The sequence below is a fragment of the Brachycentrus maculatus genome, unplaced genomic scaffold (genome assembly GCF_059751285.1).
Source record: "Brachycentrus maculatus isolate JH-2025_06_01 unplaced genomic scaffold, ASM5975128v1 h1tg000055l, whole genome shotgun sequence".
Classification (NCBI taxonomy): Eukaryota; Metazoa; Arthropoda; class Insecta; order Trichoptera; family Brachycentridae; genus Brachycentrus; species Brachycentrus maculatus.
The window spans coordinates 5,841,835-5,853,470 of record NW_028280809.1 but is presented as its reverse complement, the minus strand read 5'-3'; positions in this window follow the sequence as shown (position 1 = coordinate 5,853,470).

Here is an 11,636-nt window from a genome sequence, read left to right as displayed (position 1 = left end):
CCCATTATTGACAACCACACTACTCAAATTCTTGGAAGTTCTATATATATGAACCAATTTAGAAACCTTGTTCATGAATCATTAAACTTCACTAGAGACATCTATTGCTGAGATGTAAAGAAGCTTTTTATTAAGCAGAAACTCTTATATTAGTATGTGAGATCCGAATCCCGGATTATAATCACACACATGAGAAACGCCAGAAAATACCATTTTCATTTTTATTATTAAGCTTATAATTTGACCAGATAATTTATTTACAACATTTTGAGTGTGTCCAAATACTTGTTCACAAAATCTGGATTATCTCCAATTACAGGAGTTATTTTCATTTTTTTTTTTTTTTGACATCTCATCAAAGATGAAGAAGAATATGGAAGTCTGGGTATTTATGGGGCTTACGACCGTCATAGGCTGGTTTAAGTGATCACTTTACACACGTGTAACATTCACCAATTCTACCCATTATTGACAACCACACTACTCAAATTCTTGGAAGTTCTATATATATGAACCAATTTAGAAACCTTGTTCATGAATCATTAAAACTTCACTAGAGACATCTATTGCTGAGATGTAAAGAAGCTTTTTATTAAGCAGAAAATCTTATATTAGTATGTTGTTTTATTACATAAAATCAAGTTCCACCTAGAGATGTCAGTACAAAGCTTTGAAAAAAAAATCAAACAAGTTGCACTGTGATCTTCGGAGAGTACAAGTCAGGTTGACACAAAGACTGAAATAGTGATCTAAAGTGCACTCTGAACTTGCAGTTAAGCTTAAAGAAACACAAATGCACTGTGGGGAAATAAAATCTAATGCGTTGTTCAATACTACTGATCTATGTTCAACATCAGGACGTTAAATGATCGAATTCGATGTTGAAACGTTCTCCGAACTAAGAAAAAGCATCGAAGAGAAAACTTCCGGATTTATTTTGCATTCAAATGTATATTTTAATCATGTTTAAGCCATATTTCCGATCCAATATTCACAGTACTTGGTAAAATATAGTAGTTCAGAAATTTTATTAAATATAAATTAATCTTTATTTAATAAAGTTACATTTTTTATACAATTTATGTACATTTCTATTTTATACAATCTTATAATTTTAGTTGCTCTAAGCCTGTCCAAAAAAGAGTTTGAGATCTTGTACTTAGAGAGGGACTTTCTACTTTTTGTTGTTGTTGTTGATAGTATCATGTTATACATTTGAAAAATATATTACTGGGAACATGTATTTTATTTTATAAAGTACAAATCATTTTTTAATAGATTTATATTATCCACTGACACTTCGTGATGGAATTGCATTTTTAATTTATTATTAGATTAAAACCAATATTTTTAGCTTTTCCACTTTTTTATTTGACCAGCGACCGGGTTTCGTCGTTACCGACATCATCAGACTCTGATGATGTCGGTAACGACGAAACCCGGTCAAATAAAAAAGTGGAAAAGCTAAAAATATTGGTTTTAATCTAATAATAAATTACAAATCATTTATTATTTACCTAGAGTAGCACATTCTGTACTTGTATTATTATAGTCTCCTGTTAATTGTAAACTCAGGGCATCACAAAATAACAATAAAGCTTTTCCTGCATTCTATTAAAACGGCGGTGTACAACGGAGTGCTGGTACCGACACTGGTGCATGGAAGTTAAACATGGAATAAATTAAGGGAGGATGAAAGTAGAGTGAATATGTATAATATTAGTAAATGTGGCAGATGTGAACAGGAAATCAGTACGACGACGACAAAAAAATACTTGGCACGACCAGATCAATCTCTAAACCAGAATTTTAATTAAGTTTTTGTTTCATCTTGTTTTAAAACGTGTGTTATTAGATGTACATAAATAAAAAAAAAAACACGGGTTTAAAATACAACCAATGTTCTCATTAATGAGTATAGCAACGTATTTTTAGATATATTTCTTTTGCCATGAACTCATTATATCCGAATGTATTTTCCATTATAAAATTTAATGCAAAAAATATACCAATATTTTTTTTTATCGTGAATCAAATTACATTCATGTAACATGAGTATTTGAAGATTTTTTTTTGATTTTGACATTTAAAGAATGAAGAACTTCAAACGTAAAAGTAATGACTTTTTTTTATAGTAAAACACACGTCTTTGAAATTTGATACATTATACTACTTTTTGCATCAAATTTCATAAAAACGAATACTATTTATCATTTGTAAGAGAGAAGTTCAATCAACCTTAAATATTTATGATTAGAAAAGTCATGAAACTTTATACTATTTCACGTATGTATGTTTTCCAACTTAGACATTATAATGTTTTGCCTTACTCACATGACAGGCGTCAAAGCTGGCAACACTATAATTAATGAGACAACGTGAATTCTAATAGTAACTATCCACTTCTATGACGTGTTATTAATTTTACAATAAATTAACCAAATAATTAAACCATATCCGCTCCCTAGGTGGAGCATATGGAGTCCACTAACTGTCTCTAGGCTTTTCTTTCAGCTGCCAGCTCCCTTGCATCCTCCCAAGTCAGATCCGTGTCCCGAAGTTCTGACGAGAGCTGCCGACGAATTGTCAGCAGTGGTCGTCCTGGGCGGCGTGAACCTGATGCCTTGTAAAAGAGGCAAGCTTGATTAAGGCTCTCAGGAGGCATGCGGAGTACATGGCCAAGCCGACTGAATCGCCTTTTCTTGACGACAGCTGTGACCAAGATTTGCTGCGATCTATATTATTTGATTTATACTTACATAAGTATTACATATACCCTTTGTTTAAATGTGTTCAAATACTTGTTCACATATCTGGGTATTCTTCACTTAGGAGTTATTTTTACATTTTTGACATCTCAACATTGATGAAGAAGAATATGGAAGTCCGGGTATTTGCTGGGCTTATGACCGTCATAGGCTGGTTCAGTGATTATTTTACATAATAAACCAGCTGATGACAGGTCAAAAGATGATTAAGTGATCACTTTACACATAACACCTGCTAATTACAGGTCATAAGCGCTTTAAATACTCAATTTTCCATATTCTTCTTCATCTATATTGAGATGTTAAAAATGTAAAAATAACTTCTAAGTGGAGATATCTCGGATTTGTGAAAAAATTATTTAGACGCATTCAATATGTTGTCAAATACCGTATATTATATTCTAAAACTGTTTAAGTGTGTAAAGTGATCACTTAACCTACCAATGACAGGTCATAAGCTCTATAAATATCCAAAGCTTCATATTCTTCTTCATCTATGTTGAGATGTTAAAAATGTAAAAGTAACTTATAAGTAACAACTAGTTGTGAACAAATATTTAAACACACTCAATATATTGTCAATATTGTATTTTGCTATTAAAATACCCTGCGCATCATAAAGATAACAGAACGAAGCATTTGTGAAATGTTTTAAATATATATATATATATATATATATATATATATATATATATATATATATATATATATATATATATATATATATATATATATATATATATATATATATATATATATATATATATATATATATATATATATATATATATATATATATGTATATATATATATATATATATATATATATATATATATATATATATATATATATATATATATATATATATATATATATATATATATATATATATATATATATATATATATATATATATATATATATATATATATATATATATATATATATATATATATATATATATATATATATATATATATATATATATATATATATATATATATATACACATATATATTTATATACACAAATATATATATATATATATATATATATATATATATATATATATATATATATATATATATATATATATATATATATTTGACAAAAATACTGGCGGGCAACTGTCTTAAAAATAGAACGGTTTTTATTAATCTCGTGTCTGTGATAAAAATAACAACAACAAAAAAATTCAAAAACATGTTTTGATCGTCTAAGAATAGAATTGTTAGAAAACGCGTCGAGTCATTGTATTTTTAATCTTGGCTCGTGTGGCTCACTCTCCGAGTGGAAACGGGGCTTAAGCCCTTTCAGCTCAGTTCTCCAGCACTCAAGAGTACTAATTACGATTTTCATCAGTAGTTGGCGGGAACTTTTCCTCTACCCGGAATCCATTTTGTTATTTTGCTCTACGTCATTCGTCATTCAAAATGTGGAACAACATTTTGAGTGTGTCCAAATACTTGTTCACAGATCTGGGCTATCTTTTTATTTTTTTTTATTTAACAGCAATATATATTAAATGAAACATATACATTAAACTAGCCAATTATAGTTAACAACGGAATCATAAAGATTAGTACAAAATATTTAGTGTAGATCTAAATAAACACGTAACTATGAGAGGAAATGTGCATATGTGAAGTGTGTAAGAGGGTATGTGTGTGTGTGTGTGTGTGTGTTTGTTTGTGTGTGTGTGTGTGTGTGTGTGTGTGTGTGTGTGTGTGTGTGTGTGTGTGTGTGTGTGTGTGATGTTGATGTGTGATGTTGATGTTCCACATAGGAGTTTTTTTTTTACATTCTTGACATCTCAAAATAGACAAAAAATAGACAAAGAAGAATATTAAAAAAGGGAATTTTCAGGGCTTATATATGCTTGGTTAAGTGATGACTTTACGCACGTGTTTTACCAATTGAATAAAGTGGTTGTCAATCTGGAGTAGAATTGGTGAATGTTACACGTGCGTAAAGTAATCACTTTACCAAGCCAATGACGGTCGTCAGCCCTGTGTAAACGCCCAAACGTTTATATTCTTCTTCATCAATGTTGAGATATCAATGCAAACAACTATCAAATGGACAAACCCATATTTTTGAACAAACATTTCCTCTGATTTGGACACACTCAAACTATTTTGAGCTGTTCGAAATGTGAGTTTATTAAAAACAATTAACCAATTTTTCAATGCTTCTCAAGTATGTGAAATAAATTGGTAAGAATCTTATAAATTAGAAAATAAAAGTCTAAGAATTTCGGAAAATGTTGTTTGATAATGCCCTATCGAGGCGAAACAAATGGCACGATGTATTTTTTTTGTTTTTATTATTTTTTTAAATTAAAACATACGACTAAGTAAACCGTACACATCAGTGTTTGATTTATATATTGAAAATATAATCTTATATAAGTACCTTGTAATTCATATAATTCTCTGTTTAATACAGCTTTACCATGGAATATAAACTCAGCTTTAGATAGGAGTTAATTAGCTATATGGTTTGGTTTTTGAAAATATATTACACACGACAATACGAGTTACGTGTGCTAAAAATTCCACAATACTATGAACTCTCGTGTAAATTATATTTGTCAGCTTAATTACAATTTCTATCCGCACGACCACTAACGACATGTGTATTTAGCAAGCGGAATAATGTGGAACCCTGTTGGGGAAGAAAATAATAATAACTAATTAATTTTAGCACATGCCTTTTCCAAGAAACAGTTAATTTCGAAGTAAGTATGTCGTATCCATTTCAAAATCAAATATTCAAATTGCCATTAAAATGTGTAAAATAGTTGAAAACGAACGAACTTTATATGCGTTTTGAGTATTTACAGGACCTGTCAATGACTGGTTTAAGAAATTACTTAAATAAATAAACAATATTCTCACTCAATCATAGATGGTGCAGATAAGGAAGCGTCGATTGAAGGAAAAATATAACATTATACATTATACTACTATACAACATTATTTCGTAGTTATATAAATATAACTACGAAATTTCAGTACCATAGAATGGGGCTACTTGAACTTTGATGTGTTACTTGAGCCCAGTACAAAAAAAATAGATAGTGGTATCAATCGAAGTATCGTGACAATAAGTGTCACCTGTCAGGGAAACAATGAATCATGTAGATACGTTAATTACTGTAGACCAAATACAGATTTTTTTTGTACTGGGCTCAATTAACACATCAAAGTTCAAGTAGCCCCGTTCTACGGTAGTTTGGTTATCAATCGTGGGTAGAATGGTGAATATTACACGTGTATAAAGTAATCACCTAAATCAAACTTTGACGGGTCGTAAGTCCTGTAAAGAACCAAGATTCCACAGTCATCAACGTTTATGTAGCGATATCAATATAAATAACTTCTAAGTGGACAAACCCAGATTTGGTAACAAAGATTTAGATACACATTTAGATATTCTGGGAATCGAACACAAGACCTCATCATGATACCGAAACTCTTTCAGCTCAAACGATTAAAAAATAACATTGAGTATTTTTGATACGAAAATAGCCTTACTATTGTCGTTTATTTAATAATTGAGTTATGACACACAAAAAAGAAATAATAAAACAAAAAATAGTATGCTAACAAAATCATATGTTTATTGAAATGCTAAAGTGCTCAGTAGGCAGTGTGTGACAAAAATGATTTATGCGGGTGAAAAAACAAGAATGAAAGGAAACAGAGAGAAATCGGAAGAAAGACAAAGTTTGGAATAGATAGTATTGTTTCAGACTGTATTTGAAGGATGTGAGAGTCTGCCTTTGATAAAAATATTTTTCATGTAATAAATATGGCGAAATTCCAAGAAAACGTATTTTAAAATACACGATAATTGTTTCCAATACTGTGATATTTCCTGCTTCAAAATTTTATAACGAAAAATTTTATCACAATAAAAACTTTTATAAATATTCGTATTATTTTTTTTTGTTTGAAAAAAGGGCTTAAGTATTTCGTTAAAATTTTTTTGGTTGTGTAAATTAAATACAAATAACAAACACAAATGCAAATATTTTTATCTGTTATGAGAACATCAATAGTTCTCGAAACTAGTCGTGTTTACATTAATAAAATCAGAAAGTTTTCTTTTACAAGTGTTTTATTTTAATATTTAAATCATATTGTTACTCCACAAAGTTAATTAAAAATCAATAAATAATATCATTTTGCACATTGTCCACCTTTGTGGTGTAATGGTAAGTGTATTTATCTACCATGCTGAAGGTATCGGGTTCGATTCAAAAGGGGAGTGAAAATAACTGATTTTACCCAGGACCAGCCCCTGAAGCAAATGAGTGATCACCTTGCCTTCATGTGAGTAAAGATCAAGATAAAATTTGGTGTGGATAAGGGTTAGAATAAGAAGAATACTTAATTAAATATTGTTTATAAGAGGGGTAGCTTGAACATTCCCGTATATTAAATAGCTGCATAGATTTCCGCATTAGTCGCCGAGATGATTCTTTGTTGGTTGCATCCTGGATATGACGTCATTATGCATGCAAGACAGCGCAATTTTGAACACAGAGAGTAGCGCAATTACCTCGGCCTGTTCTGTGCTCCTGTTCCCTCATTACACGCTGGAGCTTCTCTGAAAACAAGAAAAGCGTACCTAGGAATAATTATTTATCCATAATTCATCATGAATTAATAAAATATCTTTATATGGCTCCAAGTGGTGCAAATGGCACTGCATCAAATAGACGGGTTGTTATTTTAACCGTGATTAGCTGAAAGAAGGGTGAATGATCGTATATTCATGTTTTATGGATACAGGAGTGTAATATTTTATATTGAATGAATATGTGAATCAAATGAATGAAAAGAGAATACTGAAACAAATTTATGAGGTGAATGTAGTACAAACAGAAAAAGACCAAGGAAAACTGGAATAGTCAAGTATTTAAAATACTTGAGAGTGTATAAAATTAAACATCTTTGTTTTAACCACTTTTTTTATTATAAGTATACTTTAACCAACCAGTTTCGAGAAAACCTTGTCATCATCATGTTTTTGGTAAGATGATTAATTAATTATGGGTATTTTAATGTTTGTAATGTTTTAGAATTTAATAAACCCTGATGATGACAAAGTTCTAGTCGAAACTGGTTGGTTAAAGTGTACTAATAATAAAAAGTGGTTAAAACAAAGCTGTTTAATTTTATAAAGTTTATAAAATATGCCACAAAGTATCTGCGAAAAACATTCAAGACTTGAAAGTGTATTTATTGATTTGGCGTTTCATTCGTAGAACTCCTTAATTTATATGATTAAAATTATACCTTAAAACTTTAAGACAACTTTTACAACAATTATACTAGAGACTTTTACAAAAAAATGTAGGGTCTACTTAGTTGCATCTTTTTATTTTATCTTGTAAGGACATTGTGCTTGAAAGTGCACTTACAGTATACTTGAAAGTGGTCAGATCAGGAGTCGGAATAATCGGCGAGTATGTATGAGAAGATGCATGAATGTGGAAGAAGCAAAGATCGTTTGCAAAGACACATTAGTGTGGCGTTTTATTCTCTTTGCCTACTCTTGAGGAAAAGCGGCATTATGTTCACTTTATTAGGATAAAGATGATGTAAATGAAGGATATTAATGACAATAGCAAGAAAATCAGAGGAGTTGTTAGTACTACATGAAAGTAAATATTAAAATTGTAGCATTGGCTAGAGCAGTGCTCCGCAACCGGTGTGCCGTGAGCAGGATTCAGGTGTGCCGCGGCCAAATTCAATGTAATTGACATTTTTTATTTTACATTATGTAATAAAATACAAAAAAAAATGATCATTGTGTGGTTAACACCATGACAAATTATTTTTTATAACATTGTCTTTTGTTTCAAAATTATAAAATAATTATAAATACATAATTTTTCAACGTATTTTATGTATTAATTGTTAAATCAAACACAGATTTTTTAAGTCTACTAAGTTGTATTTTATTGTGAAAAAAAAACTTCGTTTCGCTTAGTTATGGCATTTTCAATCAAATGCAAGGCGAAACAATTGTCACAATATAAATTTTTATGTGTTTTTTAACAATAAAATACAACTTAGTTGACTCAAAAAATCTATGTTTGATTTAACAATTTATACATAAATTAAAATAGAGTTCTACAAATTAAACGCCAAATCGATAAATATTTTTTCAATGGTCTATATATTTTAGTTTAGGTGTGCCGCGGAATTCTAGGAAGAATTTTGGTGTGTCGCAGGTGAGAAAAGGTTGCGGAGCAGAGGTGACATTATTTAAATAAATTGTTAAAGAAAATCATTATTTATCAAAATCCTGAAATACAGGTATTAAAAAACTGATTTATATTGAGTTATGCTCTTTCGGAAGGCATTCAGATTTCGATTATGTTCTCCGCCTTTTTATGACCCAGGTTTGTCGTTAGTCTGATGTTTTGGAAATCATCTATTTCATCATCAATGCTGATAGGGCTTCATAAATAATGAACAACGACATCGCAAAATGTCAATAATATTTTTAGTGTGATTTTCCGAAAAAGATGAGCGAAGCTCTACGTTGTTTGATGAGTATATTATGACAAGGAAATTTCGTCACAACTGATCGTTATAATTTATATTGAAATTGCATGTATCATTTTTTTTCTTTTTTCAAACGTGAAATAAATGAGATCTTATTTTTTACACTAAATAGTAATTATGATGTGGTGAGTGGGTTCGATTAAAAAAATAGGAGTTAAACAAATTTCGGAAACTTATATTTATGCGTCAAATAAATATCTTAATACAAGTAACTCCAAAAAGGTGCAAATCTAAAAAAAGTTAACGAAAGTTTTGACACACTTATTCATTATTACTTCAAAAATTATGAAAAACATTAAAGCGATTCAATGATAACCGAGAATCAGAGTTATTATTCTCGGTTATTATTGAATCGCATTGTAAATAACCAAAATATGTCATAAAGATGTCTTTTATAAATTATTTTTTACGTTAATTACATAAAGCAAGCATAAATATAAATATATTTACACATATATTAAAAAAAAAAAAATATATATATATTTAAATATATATATATATATATATATATATATATATATATATATATATATATATATATATATATATATATATATATATATATATATATATATTTAAATATATATTTATATATATTTATATATATATATATATATATATATATATATATATATATATATATATATATATATATATACAATATATATATGTATATATATATATACATATATATATATATATATATATATATATATATATATATATATATATATATATTTTAATTTATAAATATTTATTTATTTTGTCCGCCTCCGTAGTGTAATGGTCAGCACGCTCGGCTACCGTTCTGGAGGTCCCGGGTTCGATTCCCAAGGGGGGTAAAGGGGGGAAAAACATTAAAGCGATTCAATGATAACCGAGAATCAGAGTTATTATTCTCGGTTATTATTGAATCGCATTGTAAATAACCAAAATATGTCATAAAGATGTCTTTTATAAATTATTTTTTACGTTAATTACATAAAGCAAGCATAAATATAAATATATTTACACATATATTTAAAAAAAAAAAAAAATATATATATATATATATATATATATATATATATATATATATATATATATATATATATATATATATATATATATATATATATTTAAATATATATTTATATATATTTATATATATATATATATATATATATATATATATATATATATATATATATATATATATATATATATACAATATATATATGTATATATATATACATATATATATATATATATATATATATATATATATATATATATATATATATATATATATATATATATATATATATATATATATATATATATTTTAATTTATAAATATTTATTTATTTTGTCCGCCTCCGTAGTGTAATGGTCAGCACGCTCGGCTACCGTTCTGGAGGTCCCGGGTTCGATTCCCAAGGGGGGTAAAATAAATATAAGTGATTTTTTCACTGTAATATTTATTCAATATTACCATGGACTGGTACCTGAAGCGGAGGGCTGTCACCTTTCCTTCATGTGTAAACGATCAAGATAACACTGGATCAATATGACACAGTGCCCTATGCACCATTGAGGTGCGGATAAAGGTTTTATTATTATTATACATATATATATATATACAAGTTTCTCATTTATTTATTCGAGGTGTTTTTGTAATAACAATATGAAAAATTGATTCATTTTCTCCATAACCAATTCATATTACACATAATCAATTGGTAATCCCTGTTAATAATTTTTAAACCATTAATTTCAATCATTCACAAGTGTCTCTTACTCAAATTTTACGTGGCAAACAATGACCTTTGACAAACAATAAAAAAATATAATAATTAAAAGATATTTTAACTTAAAATAAAAATTATGTTCAAAATGTAACCTTTTTCAGTTGGCATACTTACAGTACGCATACTTAGTAAAAAAATGGGTGATACTTTACATTGTACCAGCTTTAAACAATGTTCAATTAAGCCTTTTATTGGAGGGCCAATATATGCTAAGGTCACAAATGTAATCATGAAAGGAATTTTTCAAAAGGAAACTCCACTTTGATCGAAAATTGAATACGTATTCAAACACTTATAATTGTGTGGCTAATTTAAGTTACACTGTTCGAAATAATAATAGTATAAAATTGAAATATTGAAGTATTTACAGGTGTGACACATCAAAATTTAATGAAGTTATAATAGTGCTTTATTGTATTTTTTTTATCAATTTAGTGACAATATATTTTTTTTTAAATTTAGGTTGTATAGTGGAAGATACGATTGGCAA